This window comes from Corvus moneduloides, chromosome 16 (assembly GCF_009650955.1).
Source record: "Corvus moneduloides isolate bCorMon1 chromosome 16, bCorMon1.pri, whole genome shotgun sequence".
Taxonomy (NCBI): Eukaryota; Metazoa; Chordata; class Aves; order Passeriformes; family Corvidae; genus Corvus; species Corvus moneduloides.
Genome location: NC_045491.1, coordinates 5,384,028 through 5,401,899, shown reverse-complemented (window position 1 = coordinate 5,401,899; position 17,872 = coordinate 5,384,028). Strand labels below are relative to the sequence as shown.

The following is a 17,872-nucleotide window of genomic DNA, read 5'->3' as shown; positions in this document are numbered from 1 at the left end:
TTCAGCCAGCACTCTAATCTGAGTCTCCTCACTTCTGCTGAGGTCCAAGTGTTTCAGGACTGAGCTCTCAGCTGGGATAATGCATCTGCAAGGCACAGCACAGCTCTGTTCAGGCCGTTGGTATGCAGTTGGTTGGGCCCTGGCTGCTCCTGAAAATCCCTTTGGCCTCACCCAGGCACTTTAAAAGCCCTTAGTACCAACAACCTGCACCTGGGTTGCTTTAAATGATGAATTCCATAGGGGCAGTTTCAAAGCATCTTAATTAGCATCAGGTTTGTGAGCAGAGCAAGGCACTGTGGTACCCACAGTCCTAAAACCCCACACAGGGTGATGGTGAGCAGCAAGCACTGAAGGTTTCAATGACAAGGAAGGAGTTATTTCATTGCTCCAAGTGGAAAAGGAGAGACATGCAGCACCAAGCCCTCACCCCTATGAGCCCTTTTATTGCCCATTTACCTCGGATCCAGGTAAATGGATCCAGCCCTCTGGCATGGCCAGGGCATGGTGCAGGGATCTTTTAAAGGAGTTGGTACCATTCAGGGAGGGAAGGTCCTGAGCTCGTGGGTCATGCATATATACCTGCATATACATTATTAATGCCCTCCACATGACAGCTGCTGGCTGCATCTACAGACTCTCTCCACTGATGCCTCTCTCTGAGCCACGGCTGCGTAAAGCTCCTTGACAGACCTGGAGGATGAGAGATGTGGTAAAATCCCAAACATGAGTATTGCATCAAAGGTTCTGTGGTTATCAGAGCACAAACAACATCTCCCTCACAATTTCAGGGGCAGGGTAGTGCTAGGGCTGTCTAACCATCCTCCCAGAGCACAGAGTCCATACTCAGGGGCACAGTGAGTCAGGGCCAGTCCGAGATGCTCCACGGGGGTGCAGTGAGGTGGTCTGTCCATGCTGCTGGCAGAGGAGCTGGGGAACTCAGTGAGCATCTGGTGGGTGGACTTGAGTGGGATTTCTCCTGCATGGAGAGCTCGGCAGTCCTCCACGCATGCCTGGCTGTGTCAGTCACTCTTGGTTTAGCTGACACACAGGAGAGAGCCTCATGTGAGACTTTCAGAGGATGCTGCACACTAATGGTGGGAGATTGCCCCACGTACCTTCAGGGGTGGGCAGAACCCGAGGCACTATGTAGTGCAAAATGAAGAGGGATGGCTGGGACAGTCTCCCCTCTCCCAAAGATCTTTCTTTTCTCATTACCATCTTTCTTATTCTCCCCAGGCCTTTCACCTGCTCTGAAGCTGCTGCTGCCTCAGCTACCCAAGATGAGTGAAGGACACGTGAGCATCCTGATGGACACAACAGCCACTTCCAGGTACCCTGCACTGCCACGGGCATTCATTTACAGACACTATTCCAACCAATCCTTGAGGCTGGGCAGGAGGTTTTCCACACATATCTTGCTGAAGCTCTGCTCTGGGGGATAGCTGTGGCACTGAGGAGTCAGCACTGAGCTCCAAGGCAGGGGGACCTGCATGGGGAAAAGACCCCGTCCCACTCTGGGAACAGACAAGAAGCGAGACATCAGGGAGGATCACTACTTCTGTAGTGGGTTTATTAGCAGAGAACTCTGCTCCTTCCACCTCCATCTCTCTGCAGAGTCAGTGACTCCCCCACCATGTATTACATTTTATTCTATAAGTGCAAAGCAATTTCCATTGACGGTAGGGACAGTGAAGCACAGAGAAAGAGGAGAATAATAACTCATCTTTCTTTAATCCCTACCATCCCAAAGGATCCTGGTGCCGTTTGCTTTACTTTCTATATGTATGCACAGTTAATTAGCATTACCACAGAACTGCAGGTATTCTCAGACTTAGTAGAGGGAATATCTTGTAATAGAAGGGTAAGCAAATTGTTTCTGCTGTTTCCATTACAGCCAACTTTGATTATCCAGGGTAATGGGATAACAGGGACAAAGCAAAAACATAGATAACATGAGACCGATGCAAATTAAGCTGGTGGGGGAAAAAAAGTGATGCTGAGAGTAATGCAGGAAAGAAAGGTCAGTGATACTGATTAAGGAGCATGGAGATCCCTGCGTTAGCACTGCCCTCAACTCACAGATCCATACACAGTGGTACCTGGGCACAGCAGTTAGGGAGCAAATCTATAGGGCCTGTCACTGTGAGAGGGAAGCAGAGACATCTTCTGCACAGCAAAGCCAAGCTGCAGCAGAGGGAGGCAAATTGCATTAATGCCGAGCATTTCAAAGCCTCTCTGTGAGGGATTTGCCATTAAAAGGAATAAGATTTGGGCACTCAACCCACCTCCTCCCTACACGAGCAGGAAGAAGCCCAATTTAAAGGTCAGCATCTTAATGGTTTTCGCTGTGTATATACCAGGATAATTCCTCTCCAAACAGAAATCCAGCACCTCCTTGGTGAGCCACAGCCTCTGTTTGAAGGAGCACAAGAGCATCCATAGCTGAGAAGGTACAGGAGTACAGACAGCTACATCTTCTATGTTAAAACAGGAGGGAAGAGGCTCCAACTTCATCTCCTTGCAATACAGCCCAAGATGAGGAAAGGGAACAGCGCTGGAGTTCCTCTGTAGTCCCTCATCTCAGCAAAGATCGGATTCACTCCACTCTGTCAAAGGGGATGTTCAAATCCTTGGCACCAACATCGTGGAGGCAGCTCTGAAAAATCTCTGGTGGTGGGTGGATAAAAAGGGCACCAGTGGAGATGAGAAAGAAAGAAGAGAGGGAGGAATCTTAGAGGAAGAAGAATCTTCTTAATAGGTTTTATTGATTTAACCCAAAGAGAGAACAGTAGGGGGAAATATATGCCATTTAAATGTAAACCAGTAATAAAAATAATCATTAGAGTCATAATCTCAATCTGTTAGCATTTTATGTAGAAATGATCTTAGTGGGAAATATTTTCTGAGTAAACTACTTGCATTTACTTAGTATGAAGGAGACTTAAATATAACTCAATCATTATCATGGACTTTTTTTCAGGGGTTGTTTTCAGTACTCAGTTCTTGCAAGTGCTTGATGATTTCACAGCCCTGGCAGAGCCTGACTTGGAGAAGCTGCTGGCCCACCCCAGTTGGGATCTCCTGTCCATATCCCTGTGGATGTTCCTGTTTCCATACTGGAAATACCTGTGGATTTCAATGGCAGCTAGAATCATCACTCTCCACCCACACGATGATGAGACTTTGTGAATGGCCAAGGAGGCTGCATCACTTGCTCAGATCTTTTGAGCTGTAACTGAGGAACAGTAACTTCAGAGCATGTCTCCAGGCCCTGCATATTCCAGAAGAAGCGAGAACCACCTGACCATCTCTTTCAGCTTTCTCTCTTGTAAAAGAAGAGGAAAATTAGGGATTTTCCCTTTGCGGAGGAGCTGCAGGGCTGGCAGTGAAGATCCAGGGCAGGGAGCCCTTTCCTGGTGCAGGAGGGGAGATCGGATGTGTCCACCCATATCTCAGAAGGAGCTTTTCCAGTCAGGGCCTTGTCCCCAAGATCAGTCCCCGTGGGGACACGGCGCTGCCCACGTGCAGCTGCTCCGGGGAGGTCACTGTCCCCATGACTCCCACGCCATGCACATCTCAGCCACAAAGAAAGGAATAAATACCCTCTTCTGCCTGGGGACACCTTTTAATCTTCTTGCTAGATTTTCATACCCTAGTCCAGACTCCCAGCTGGGCCAGGCGTGATCTCATTTAGCATTCCATGCACAGAGGCAGCTAAACCAAAGCTGCTGTTTTATCCCATGCACTGGTAGGGGCTGGGGATGCTCTCACTGATGGCACTGGGGGTTCTCACCACCCTGCAGCAGCCATACCTTGCCCCAGAAGGGAGAACATCCCATGGAGGTAGGCAACTGGGCCAGCATCCCCAGTGCTGAGAAGCTCATCAGCCCCTTGCAGACCTGCTGGTGGCAGGACACTTGTGGGTAGCAGGTGCCAGAGCAGCAGCTCTCCAGGGGCCAGACAACTGCCAGGGTGCCATGCCAGCAGCTGCCACTGGCAGAAGCCACTGCAGCTCCTCGAGTGGGTCTGGCCCTGTGTCCACAGCCTGTGGAGCTGGTCTGGCCTTGTGTCCACAGCCTGGGGAGCTGGTCTGGCCCCAGACCTCTCCAGGTCTCCAAATTCACAGTGGCCCTCACGCTGTGTGGGTAATTCAGGCTCGTAAGGGGGTTATTAAAATCCATTCAAAGCTAATGTCAGCCAGTTCAGTGTTAATGTCAGTGGCTGAGAGGCACAGCAGGAGTGGGTGGAGAAGGACTTTGATTTCCCCACTCTAATTTCCAAGCGGGGTGGGCTTGGCAGGCAGTGACGGGGAACGGGGACGGTGGCGGGTGGGAGCATGCCGTGCCGCGTGTCACACAGCAGACAGGTGGGACTCGCAGTTTAATCCCAGCAGCCAAACATTTCACTCCATGTTTTGCTTGACAGCATCCCTCCCTGGCTGGCCATTTCAGAGGCATGTTATCTGCCAGGATCCCAGCAGGTGAGTCTGCCTGAGCAATCAGCTCTGCACAGAGGCTGGGAAGGGGCTGTTGGTGCTGCTCCACACGGGGCTCCATCAGGTATTTCAGGACTGGGCATCACACCCAGGCACTTCCCATCTGGTGCATTTGGAGGTTGAAACTACATGACCCAACTTCTGCACTGACCCACAGCCCCTCAAACCTGCCAGGGCTGAAAGCAGGGCTGGAGTTTGCTCACGTCGCTCGGGTGAGTCCAAACCATCCCCTGGGTTTTGAAAAAATCAGGGTAATTTCAGGATGTGGCTAGCATCATGCAGGCTAAGATAAGAGTAATCGGAGCTCCAGGCCATAAGCTGATTCCTTGCATATGACAGGAAGGAATTAGCCCTGTGTCTCCACCTGGCAGCATTTGTACACATGGGCACACACCTGGTGGGATCTGAGCCACGGGGACACGTGTGTCCTGATGCTTGCCAGGGACAGGGTGACAAGGATCCAGTGCAGAAGTCCCATGGGCAGAAGAAGGGGCATGGACAGCAGAGGAAATCTGCTCCAAGCATCGTTCACAGGCCAGGTATTGCCCCACCTCCTCGCACTGGCACAGCAGTGCTGGGAACCCCCAGGTCTCCTTCCCAAGAGGTCCTGCCCTGGTTCTCCCCCAGTTTCAGCATCTGTTTGCAGCGGGGATTCCTCCACGTTGGCTGGGAAATGCATTGCAGTCTCTTTAATAGCTCATCCTGGCTTTTCCTCGTATGTAAATACAAAGTGTAGAACAGTGGCCTCATTTCACACTATAGGAGTGCATCAGATGCAGATAAAGGTACTGAAGATGCCTTAAATGATCCAAATTTAACATTTGGTTATGTAGGCTGAATATTTCAGTGAGTTTTTAGGGCAGAAGGTGCTGTAAATGGAGCCTGACCTCCTAGACAGTGAATTTTACCCTGGGATTTAAATCAAGTCTGACCATTAAGCTTCATCCTTCTGACAAACAAAAATTAGTCTGGCTCATAAGCAAGGGGGGCAGCTGCTGGAGGCAGACTGGTCACAAGCCACAAGATCAAAGAGTCGAACAACATCTCTGAAGGTCAGCAGGTCCTGCCTGATGATATGGCCACAATCCAGGTTATTTTGCTTTAGCTTGTCTGATGTGTGAAATGAGGGTAACGAACAGTTCTGGGGTCAAAGCCAGGGTTCAAAAGCAGTATTTGGTGCTGCTGTTTTCACCTAGAAAATAGCTGCCATTCAAAAATCAACGGTATTAGAGAAAAGTGAAACTCTAGTGGTTGCCAGCAATCGGCCAGATGGGTCAATGAGGTGGTTTAGGGTGGCAGGACCATCGAGGAGATGTGTGGCACTAGCAGACCCAAGTCCCATCCCGTGTCCCTGGGGAGAGAGGCCAGGGAGGTGGGAAGGAGCTGCACCTCCCTGCAGCCGGCATCCCATGCCACATGGCAGGTTACCAAGCAGCTGAGAGATGATTTCTTTTGCCAGTTTTCTAATTTATCTAATGAGCAAGAAAATAAATCAAGCTGACAGTCACCCAGGTGGTTTTGAGCCTCAGCTCCTCACAGTCCCCTTGTTCTCCCAGCCCATTTTATAACAGGGGTACAACCCGAGGACACAGCACTAACTCCTGCTATAATCTTTTCTTTACCAACATCACTTAGCAGATGGAGTCATTTAGATGTGCTCACGTTTAAATGAGTGGCTTGCCCTGAAAGGGACAGAGCTGGGGCTGCTGGCAAGGTTTTCGGGATCGTTAGCCTAGAAAATGCTTAGCAGGGGAAGCAGTTGGCAGGCAGATTTCACGGACATGGCACCGCTGTCCTCTGCCAGCAAAATTACAAGGCTGAAATCCTGGAGCTGGATGAGGCCAAAACGTTCACAGCAAACAATTTAATTGATGAATGAAGTGAATTGCCCAGGAGACGGGTTTTAGTCATCTGCTCACCACATGAAGCTGCTTGGAGAAGGGTTTGCACAGTCGAGTGTCGCCTGGGATGGGCTGGCTGGGGCTCCCCATGGTGGGAACCCTCACCAGAGCCCCCTGGGCGCCTCTTCCCTGGCTGAGCAGCCCAGTGCTGCGAGCCTGGCTACCTCCAGGCTTGCCAATCCAAGGTGCTTACAGATGCTACTGCTCCTAAGCCTTCGTGGCTGGACCAGTGCTGGGACCACTCGGATCTCAGCACTCGGTGCTGGAAACAGAGCCAGCACAATGTAAGGAGGAACAGCACCAATCTAAACAGCAAAAGCTACTTTTCAGCTCCTGCAAGAAATTCCATAGCAGTCTCAGAGGTCTTTCCTCTCCAGCTCCCTGACCTCCTACACCAGGTTACCTCCATAAGCTCCTTTCATTTGGTCTAATAAAGTAAATTAGTTCTTGAGCTCTTCCAAGGAGAATAGGCATAAAAACGTACATTGAGATGAATGCTTACAACCCTTGAAAATACCTCTTGCTTGTGAAAAGGCTCCTGAAGAATGAATAGAAGGGACAATGATTACCAAAAAAGGAGGAAATATTGTTCATGCTGCCCGGGCAGCATTTGACCCAGTCCTTGCAAAGGCTGGAGAGAAAAAGGAGGAAGAAGGCAGGGAGCTGAGACACTAATGGCAATCATTGCTCTGTTGGGAGCAATATCTCACAGTGTCCATGGAGATCAATTGCAAATTATTCAGCCTAATAGTTCTCAAAACAAACTCTTATTCTGCTCCTTTGTGGCAGGCATGAAGCTTTCTCTGCAAAGGCCCATTTTACATCTTAGGTAACTCAGTGCTGGATGGTGTAACGCTCCATTGTGAAATCCCTGCAGGAGCCTTTGATGCCGGCATCTTCCAGACGAGACGCAGAGCTTATCAGCTCAAATAACAGAACTGTCTTTTATCCTTTGTGTCCCAAGCCTGCTGTTTTGGCACTTATATTTGTAATTCATTGCCTGGCTCTGGGTCTGGATTCATCTGGACAGGCAAACTGTCTATCTGTCTGCATTGCTGAGTTATTTGTGTCTGCCCCGAGGGACCTGAGCACCTAAGCTTTGCTTATCTTCATTGATGTTTAGGTTCCTAATTGGTTAAAAGTCATTTTGGAAAGGTGGTCTTAAGGGCTGTAGGCTTGAAGATGCTTTCAAAATGACTACCCCCAGGCCAGGCTGTCCATCTTTCCCTGGGACTGCAACCCCAGTCTGGTCTGGTCTGGCTTCCAGAGATGCCCGTGCACCTCCAGCTCTGCTATCCCTCCATTCCAGATCAGTGCCAGCCCATGGACCTGCCCGCCTTTCACCAGCACTACATTTTCTTCAAAAAAGGACAAATGAGATGGAAGAAGAAAAGGTGAAAACATGATAATGGCTGTGGGAAAAGGCCGCCGCTAAAGATTTGACAATGCTGGAAATAGAGGCTCAGAGAAAAGTTTTTCTCCAAAAATTATTCTTTTCAATCTCAACAGCACACTGAAGAGAAGTTTAAGCACACTTTTTAGCACCTTTTGTACTCAAATTCGAAATTCACCTGTCTAACCAAGCAATAACAGAAATAATCTTTTTTTATCCAGCTGCACATTTTGCTACAGAAATTTGTTTCCATTAAGCTTTTCCCTTTTGTCCTCTTAGAAAGCATATTTTAAATAATAACAGTGTAAAAAAAAAAATTACATACTACCCAAAAAACTCAACCCTGTCAACCGCGCACTTTTATACAAAAGTTATCTCCTTCTTTCAATGGATTGATGAAAACCCTTTTCATAATGTCAAGGTGGAGATGAGGAAGAGGGAGAAAATTTCTAAGTGCCCAGCACAGCTAGTCATTTGAACAGGGAACACGAGGCAAAATCTGGTCTTAGAAAACTGAGCTACAGCTCCAACATGAACTCGATGTTCTTTTTCTGCTTTGTAAAACAGAATTTTGTAGAAGTTGGGGTGGAGGCACACACTGCACTTCTCATCTGCGGGGAAGAAATAATGTCCTCTTTCCACACTCCTTAAATCTCAATAGAAGAATGTGAATTCAGTCTTTAAAAAAATAAAAATTAAAGACGCAACCATGATAACTTTCATTGCTACCACACTTTCAGGAGTGCAGCAGCCGCAGCTCAGCCACTCAGGGATTCCCCAGGAAGGTCAGCACTCTGAGATGAGTGCCACCAGGAGCCACCCTAAGAACAGCAGCGGGAGAAACACAACCCTGGCTCGCTCTCCATGTCTGCACCAGACTCTTTCCTACTGGCAATGAATGCCATGAGGCTCCCCTTCACCATCCACTCCTGGGGAGGATTCCCAGCACTGGAGCCCTCTCCAGAAAAACTTGCCCTGTCCCTGCCAGCTCTCTCCCATGGGCAGCTGTTTCACACCAGCTGCTCCTCCCACTCCAGAGATGCCATGGACAAGGCCACCCCTCACCTCTGAGCCTCAGTGTCACTGCTGGTTCCAGCCACAGTCCTGAATGTCTCCTAGTTGTTGTCCTCAGGGGCCGGGAGGCACACTGGACACGGCATTCGGGATCCCACGAGGAGGTCACCAAGCCCAGTATTTGAACTGCAAGGATAAAAGAGAAAGCATAAGAGGGAGTTTCATCAGAGGGGATAAAAGCCTGACTGATGGCTTGACTAACACCAAGCCATCCCAGGGACAGAACAGCTGCTTAAGCCATGGATCAAACACAGAGACACAGGGACCAAAGGGGAAGGGGAAGAAGACCACAGGGAGGTCCAAATGACAGCAGCTGCTCAACAGAGTAACTAAAAGGGAAAAGAAATCCACTTGCCAGTGGAAGAGGGACTGTGAGAAATGCTGGAAGGGGACCTGGGACTGAAGTAGAAAGAATGGGACAAATGCCAGACAGGGATGGAAAAAGATGCAAGGAAGATGGACAGCTCTGGGCATGCCCAGGGCAGATGGTACAAAACATCAATGCAGAGCTCCTGGAGGAGTGAGGAGCCACTGCCACCAGCAGCACCAGCCACCCAGCACGTGCAGGTTTTAACAAGCTTAATAATCCTTTTTACACCTGAAGATTGGTCTCATAAACGTCTTTTTAAATCTTAGGTGCGATTTTATTGCTCTCAGTGGTCAGTTCCCACACCCTTGTTGTTTTTCTATTACTTTTGGATGCCTGGCTGGCCAAGGCTCTCTCTGCTTCCCACTGCTGTCAGTTCCTGCTCACCTGTGCTGCCAAACAACCAGTACAGCAAGAAGAAGTGACACTGAGTGTAACAGTGCTCATCTTTATGATATTCAATGTCTTGTTTTATTATCATCTACACAGTAACAATAATAGCAATATTAGTGACAACCATTTTGTTACTCCTCCTGTTAGTAATATTCAGACATGACCTAAGAGGTATTTCAGAAAGACAGCACAAATCCAGTGCAAGATCCAGGAGAATGGGGCAGTTAATTAAATGTCAGAGTGATGGGCAGAGCTGGGACAAGCCTGGAACAATATCAGAGAGCTGGACAACCTCTGACAAGCACAGGGAGATGGATGGATCTGGGACATGTCCCAGACCTCTCCCTCAGCAGAGGCAGAACCCTCCTACCCACACACATCTTTAAACACAACATTGTTCCCTCTCTGTCACTGCTTCATTGACTTATGCAGGTGAGGAAATTTGCTGGGGAAAGCTGCCTTCCAAGCCATCACTGATCACAGCCTGATCTAGTGACATTTTAATACCTCCAAATGGTGCAAAGGGAATAAAGAGCCCCATTGAAAACGACAGTGTCTTAGAAGTGTGTTTTACCAGCATATGTGTGAACTCACAGAAGGTAGGGGTTTATTTTGCAAAAGATTTCTTCTCCTTTTTCCAAACTAGACATTCATAAGAGAGGCAGGTGGTGGCCAGGGAATATGGAGAGAGAATGGCAGCCGGAGGGTGTTCCAAAACTCCAAGAATATTAGAGAAAAAAAGGAAGCCTGTGACAGATACCGGGCAATCTGTAAGCCATCAGGAAGAGTGGAGAGCATAACAGACTAATCAATCAGGCAGACAAGGGTGAAGTGTCACAGGGAGGCAATAGGTAGCTGGAGGTCAGTTATGAAATATAATCTCTAAATTGGAAGGAGAAGGGCAGCAGCACAAGAACAGTGACAGGTGTTTGAACGCAGGTAGGTGAACGTTGGATTGGTGATTTCAAGGAGAGTGAATGTCGGATGGGAATATTATGGGAGTAAGGAAAAATAACCTGGTATTTTAGAGACAGGCACATATTCTGTGAAGTGAAAGGCTGAGCTGGCGAGACTTTAAAGTGTTGTTCGATTTCAGAAAATGCTGCTGGAAGACAGACGGTGGGGCTCCCTGGTGCTTGTTTCTCTGGGTTTCCAGACAAAGTTTGTCAGGTTAGAAGCAAAAAAAAAAAAAAAAAAAAGTAATGCTTTTCCTAAACCTAAGTCCTGCAAATAACAGCTGGGATCTGAAAGCCAGGCCAGATCCTTTCTAGTTGATGCTTTCTCATCAGCATGCGTAATCTCTAATCTAGTTAGCAGAGATGCAGGGAAGTTGCACACTGCCACGCATGAGAAGACGGGGATTCTGCAGGTGAATTTAATTACTCCTTCCACAGAGAAAGTGGGAGTCAATAAGGCACCACTCACCCTCCATTAGCTACCTGGGCTGCACAGGCCCGACAGGAAACCAGACAGCATCATTTACTGCTCTTTCTAAGCAAAGCAGGAACAGCAGCATTACACCCAAACATGAAGTAATTTCTACCAACACTTTTCTGACATTACAAAGATGTCACGAAGTCCTTCTAAGAACAGTTAGACCCAAGCAATTAGAGCTAAATGAACAATTTCTAATGAATAATCGTTTGACAAACTTCACCTCATTTTATGCTCACAAAACATTCACACACAGATTGCAAAGTCCTCACATTTCTTTGTCAATGGATATAACTTGCTGGTTTTTTCCACTGAGCAAATAGCAACGTAACAGTTCATTGAAAAATCAACGTTCAAGCACAGGCTGGGTGGATGGGTTGTGCCAGACGTGTGGTGCCGTTCCTCCAGTTCTTCCACTGGGTGAGGGATTGGAGCAGCTCCAAAAAATGCAAATCAGGACTGTTCCCTCTCGTGTTTGAAATTCCCTTTTGTCAAATCTGTCAGTGCTGGAGCACATTGACTGGACTGAGCCATGGATATGGGCAGTGTGGGAAGGGAGCCAGCTGCGGTTCCTCTACAACTGATGGCGAGGGCCAGGTATCATCAAAGCCACTGGAGAGGTAGACACCAAGGGCACACTGGAGAAGCTGGAGACCTTAAGATGATGACCCCAACTCCCTTAAACCCTTAAAACCACCTGCTTAACTCTCCACGCCCAGTGCTGGCCAGGGCACAGGTGAGCAGCCCAGGAGGTGGAAGCACCGGTGAGGCTGGACCAAGGCTGGCAGCTGAGCTGCTGGTGGGCTGGAGAAGCTGAGAACAATGTGTGCTGTAACATGCAGGGGCATAAGAGAATGTGGGGCAATAAATCAGGCTCTCAAAGCAGAGCATATTAAGAGATCAATGGGACAGACATTAGACCAAAGGAGCAAACTCCAGAGAGACAGGAGCAATTCTTTTCCTCCTCCTTCTCCTCCATCGCTAAGGACTTTTTTTCCCCATTTAATACCATTCTCATTGTTTTTAAATGAACAGCAAAGACGGTGGGTTCCACGTGGCATTAGCAATGTGTTTGTGAAAAGAAAAATGACTGGCTCCTAGCAGGATTTGATAAAAGCCTCTCCAAGTTCTGAGTGATTTACAGCTGGAGAAAACAAACACGGACTGATACAAATGCAGAGAGAGGCAGAGCCGGCACCGACATCCAGGTACACTCAATTACCAATTCATCAGCCCAAGTGAACTTGAAGGGCTTTTCAAACTCTACACGGCTCGAAATTAAAGGAAATCTTTAGATGGATAACGTTCTGCAGTGGGGGAGAAGAAGACTAATTTGTTGATCCTCAGCTCAGGAGCCCTGGCCTTTCATGGGCAAAGGGCCACGGGAAAGGGGTGCAGGTGGCAGCTCCCACTCCCCACGTGGGACCAGGGAATGGTCCAAACATCAGGATGATCTTCACACACTGTTGCAAAGCTGTCAGCACACAGCTCTACCTCTCTCCTTACCGTGCCAGTCCCCAAACACCCTTTTTTTCCTTGTCTCTACTAAAAACTTTGCTTTCACCTGCCCTGGGGGGTAATCATGGCAAAGCTGTGAAAGAAACCAGTTTTTTGTTCACTGGCTGAACTAAAAAAAAAAAAGGAAAAAAATCACAGTGACCCCAAACTGGAATTGTCCAGGCTTTCCACAGGAGAAAAAAAAAAAAATCTATATATAAAAAGATAAATATCTATGGTCAAACAATAGTTTAATTCAATCTGAAACTAAGTCATAGGGATTGTCAGTTTTCCCTCCATCCCCTGCCCAGAAACCCGTCTTTTCACAAGAAGAGATGATTTACAGCTTCCCAGCTCCATGCTCCAGCAGCACTGACACAGCCACAGTGTTTGATATCCTCCCCTGTTCCATGAAGCTCCTCCGTGCTGGGGCACGGGGCCCTTCAGTGCTATTCTGATACAAACTCCGAGGCAGCTGGGGGTAGGAACAGAGGGAGTCTGGCTGCTGAGAGACTGCAGGGATCTCTTTGTTAGTTGTTCATGCAGAAACTGTTTTGATTTCAGTGTCTAATTGATATCTTGGGGAAATCTTAGCAAAAGACAGTGCAGCCTGCCCAGACCCCACCTGTGTGTGCTCAGTTGAGGGGCCCCGCGCTGCCAGTGCTGATGGAGCCCCAAGGCTGTGGGGCTGTCCCTGTTCCCATGCTCCACATCCTCGTCCCACAGGTTTGGAGAGCTGAACCAGCATGGGAGCCCTGGGGCAGCTGGAAGGGTGGGTGCTGAGCTCCACTGCTGCTCAAATTTTTGGCAGAGAGGAGACTTTGGAGAGTTCTGTGCCGTGATATCTGCTCATCAGCAAGGAGAGCTGTGTCAGCCTCCAGTCTCACTGGGGAGTAGGGACTGCCTGCATCCCTGTGGAAGCTGCCAGCATCATGCCTCCTCCTGCCAGAAGCAGCACCAAGCCCTTAATTTTCCACTGGATATCAGCCCTCCTCTTTCCTCTGGCCTCCTCCAAAGACAGCAGCCATCGCTCACACACGCAGCTCCAAGGCTGGCTCTGCACTATTTAAAAGCACAGCAGGTATTTTAATTATTCACGTCAAGCGCGCCTTGCTTGCTAACGACTCTCTGAAGCTGTCATAGCTGCACGGGCTGGAGCAGAGCCCTGCCAGCAGCTTCCCATGGCCTGGCCTTGGGGCAAAGCCTGGGTCTGCAAAACAACCAGGATCCAGTGCTGTCACTGAGGGCAGAGGTGGCACGGGGACGCTTGGGTGAGGAGCACCCTGGCAGACCTGTCCGGTCCCATGGGCACTTGCCCACTCAGGCCATTGTCCAACCTCCTGCCCGGCACCTTGCATCCTCCAGACCAGGGGTATCAGCCAAATGCTTTGCTATTACTGTGAGCTGCTGTGCCCCACAGTGATAGATTAGCTCTTGTCATATTTTAAGGGCACTGGAATTACCAAAATGCAAGGAAACTGAGGGGTACTTGTACAGCACAGCTGGGAGGCTTCAGATGAAGACACTGGAGGGGATGACACACTTCCTTGTTGCCTTGAGCTGCTCCCAGGGTTTGATGCAAGGAGCTGCTTTGGAAATCAAGCCCTTGCCACCCTGCAGCAATGTCTTTATTTGCTTCTTCCTTCCCAGTACCACCAAAATTATTTGCTGCAATAGCATCACTCTAATTCTTAGAGACATTAGGAAAAGGTTCTTTGCCTGGAGGGTGTTTGGGCACTGGAACAGGCTCCCCCAGGGAAGTGATTGCAGCTCCAAGCCTACCAGAGTTCAAGAAAAGTTTGGACGATGCACTCAGGTGCCTGGTGTGATTCTTGGGGTTGGTTGTCTTTAGCAGGGCCAGGAGCTGGACTCAATGACCCTTTTGGACCCCTGCCAACTCAGGATATTCTATGATTCTGTGATTCTGACCCACCTCCCTCCTTGGCAGAACAAGCTCAGCTTTTTCGAGGTAAATAGGTGCAGAAAGAAGGATGGTGTCCCACCCTCACAGCTGGAAGGAAGATAACTTGTGTTGAAGGAAGCCAGGTTCACCCCAGGCTCACAGAGGCTTTTCTCAGCTCTAGAGTGCAGGTGAGGGGCAGAGACAGGCATCCCACGTGCAGAAGCATCAGGGCTGTGGGTCCCTTCATTTCTACCCCACTGAGTCTCAATTAAATGTGAGCTTCCTTTAGGGACCTCAGGATTTCTATCTGAAGTTGATCTGTTTTCTTGGATGTTCCTCTCAGTTATTTCTCTTATTTCTGGTAATTAAGAGGCTTTTCTTCCCTGCCTTTGCTCACCATTACCTCAAGGCAAATTTGGAGGATTTCCAGGAATATTCAGGACCTGCTTTCCCCCACCTCAAGGTGAGCAAGAGCCTCATCATGGGTAACCCTGAGCTCCAAGACTCTTCTCTAGCAGGAACTCCCCATGGGCAAAGCCTGAGAGCAGAGAGGGCCCCACAAAAGCACATCCCCTGGCTGAAGAGCCGGGCTCTTCAAGCCTTCTGGACCATCAGAACCAGCCCCTCTCTTTTAAACTGTGTTTTTTAATGCTAATTTCCACCACATGCCCAATTCGAAGCTCTAATAATGAACAACTGCTTTCTTCCTTTCCTTCTGATTTCATATTCATGAGTCAGGGTTTCCTGGCACTAAACGTAAATGCTAAACGGAAATCGCAGCACAGTGACACGTCTGTGTAGCTTCACTGTCCATTTATTTGCCTTTTCAAAGAGCTGCTGTGTTAAGCAAACATCTCTGCCTGGATTCTATCTGGAGGAGTTTGTCTGGTACGGCATGGTGCCTGCCGGGGTGGGGGAAGCGACTCGGTGTGATGGTGTCTCACAGCTCTGTTTTTGCTTCAGGGTACTTCTCGTACAATGGTTTGAGCTCGGTGAATATCTCAACCTTTTCTGGAATATTTGCTTGAATCTTGGCAGGATGTGTTCAGCTCTGACACAGCGAGGGATGAAGCAGGGAACTCCCCGAGAGAAACACATCCATTGCTTTGGCTTGGACTCCACCAAGGGCTCCTGCAGGCAGCAGTGGGCAGATGTCTTGGCAGGGGAAGCAAAGAGGCACCTGTAACATCACTGGGCAAATTATTTTTTCTGGCAACTGGAAAATCCACATACAAATGAAAAAAAAAACCTAAAACCCAAACATTTCAGGATTCATCCAAACTTACTGCCGTCTTCCAAAAGACATCTTGAAAAAGGGAATGTTTTCTATTAGCAATATTGGTCACTCTGTTTTTCAAGAACTTTCCTTGAAGACTGTGCTTCCATGTTGAATTGAATTTTTAAAACCGCAAGGTCAAAAATAATCTAAAAAAAGTCAAAGGAATTGAATCTTTATCTATTTCAAGGCAAGCAGAGATGTTCTTCTCTGCAGAGATGCCAAAGGTGTGTCATTTCCAAACTTTTTAACCTGCTTGGGATGGAAGCTTTAGGCACACACATTGGCACCCTGAAGTCTCCTCTCCACCAGCTCACCCTGTCCGTGGAGTAACACATCTGCCCACCTCTGCCAGGGAACCATTTGTCCCCTTGGAGACATCATCATCCCCACATATCTGCTCTGCAATCAAATAGGAACAGGAATCACTGTCCCTGGAGCAAGGACAACCACTTGGGGCTGGAGCTGGGCTATGCTGGCCACTGCTCACTGTCTGGTCTCTTCATGGGAACACCAGCTGAAAGTGGCTTTGCCCTAAGTTCTGGGCTGGGAAGTGGAGCAGCCAATATCCAAGTACTCTGGATTGTTCTGCCAGCTTTGCTCCTGCATTGGTCACCTCCATGGGGCAAGGTGGGCAGTGAGGAACTGCAGCAGTGGATGTGGGAACTGGCAACTCCAGCTCTTTGGTTGTCCAATGCTAGAAGCTTTCCCTCCTCTCAGCTGCCTCCACTGTGGTTTCCTTCTCCAAGGCTCTGTGGATGCTCCTTATGGTCTTGGTGCTCTGTTGCCTTCTGCAGTCATCCATTGCCTTTCCATGTCTGCCTTTCCCCAAATGCTTTAACAAATGAGCTCACAGGAAGGCAAGGGAGAAGAGAGATGAATTTCAGACCATGACAAATGAACTCACAAATGGGAGTGTTTGCAACCACCATCTGAAGAGCTGTGCTCCTGCTCATGGAGAATATCATGTGTGGCATATGTTCAATCAAAGTAATCAATGGGGACCACATTTTGAATATTATCTACATGCAACAGACTCCTTGGGAGGAAATTATGCAGCAATATTTAATGGTGGCAATGATTCAGCAAGTAATAGAAAGAAATATTCCTCAAAACACCATCAACTTCTCATGGATAACTCCCAGATGGGACTGAGGGTAAAAACCCTTTCATTAAAAAGCTATTCAGTTATGGTAAAACTGCCATATGTGGCTCACTGAGATTCTGATTGTCAGTGACTTCAGCTTGAAAGCTGCTGTGAAATCAGAAAACTACTTCCCATTTGAACAGGGGGGTGGAAATCGGTCCTTAGGGACCTGAAAGCACGGCTCGATCTCACGCAGCTGAAGGTGTCTTACAGCTGGATGTCTAGGTTAAGGTAATTGTCTAGACTTCTTTTATCATCAGTGAACAGAGAGACGTGCACCAACCCCCAGAGAGTGATTCATTCTTCCTGTCTTAAACATCTATTTTTGGATGGGATGAATTACACTCTGGAGGTGTTCAACTTTCTCCACTGACTGTGGAGTCCAGATGATGAACTTGGCCAGGACACTTCACCTTTCTAGTGCTAAAACAGGGAGTGCTCCACCAGAGAAGACAACTCAAGTTGTGCCAGTAGTGGTGGTAGGTTGGGAGCACTTAACACCTTGTGAACAGACACAAGAGAAGCAGTTCCCTCAGCAGACAGGAGATGGAGGAGGAGAAATCATCATAAGCACAGTTATGGTAGTGATCTCAGTATTTGAAAAAGACCTGAGGACATGAGGGTGCCTGATTATCTCATCTAGTTCTTTTACGTCATGTAAAAGGTACAGATTACATCCAATTGCTTTCTAAGTGTGACCTGAAAGTTGTAATTTTGCAGCCCTGGGAGGAAAGCAGGGACTGGTGTCTCAACTGAGAGCAGCCTTTCTAAAAGACCAAGCCTTTTAGTGATCTTGGGTTTTCCTGAGATTAGCAATTCCAAACTTCTACAAACCAACAATTTATTTCTGAGACATCAGCTGTATCCTTGTACCCACCTTCCCAGTTTTGAACAGCCATGTCTTGCAATTTTAAGTGTTTGGTTACAACCTTGAGAGCTATTTTGCGGACAGAAGGTTTCATGTCTCTGTTTTGCTGTAGTCCAGGGTCAAC

The 17,872-nt window shown here is 48.2% G+C and overlaps 1 long non-coding RNA gene across 3 annotated transcripts in view; it reads right to left on the bottom strand.

Annotated features, from left to right (window-relative positions):
* Positions 1–423: 423 nt before the first annotated feature.
* LOC116452176 overlaps positions 424–17,872 on the bottom strand; it is a 66,190-nt gene continuing 48,741 nt past the window's right edge. For 2 of the 3 annotated variants that reach the window (XR_004243425.1, XR_004243423.1), the window contains exons 3-4: positions 8,855–8,989; positions 424–690 (exon numbers count right to left, since the gene is read on the bottom strand). This is a non-coding gene — a long non-coding RNA (uncharacterized LOC116452176). The other variant, XR_004243424.1, reaches the window with a different exon arrangement.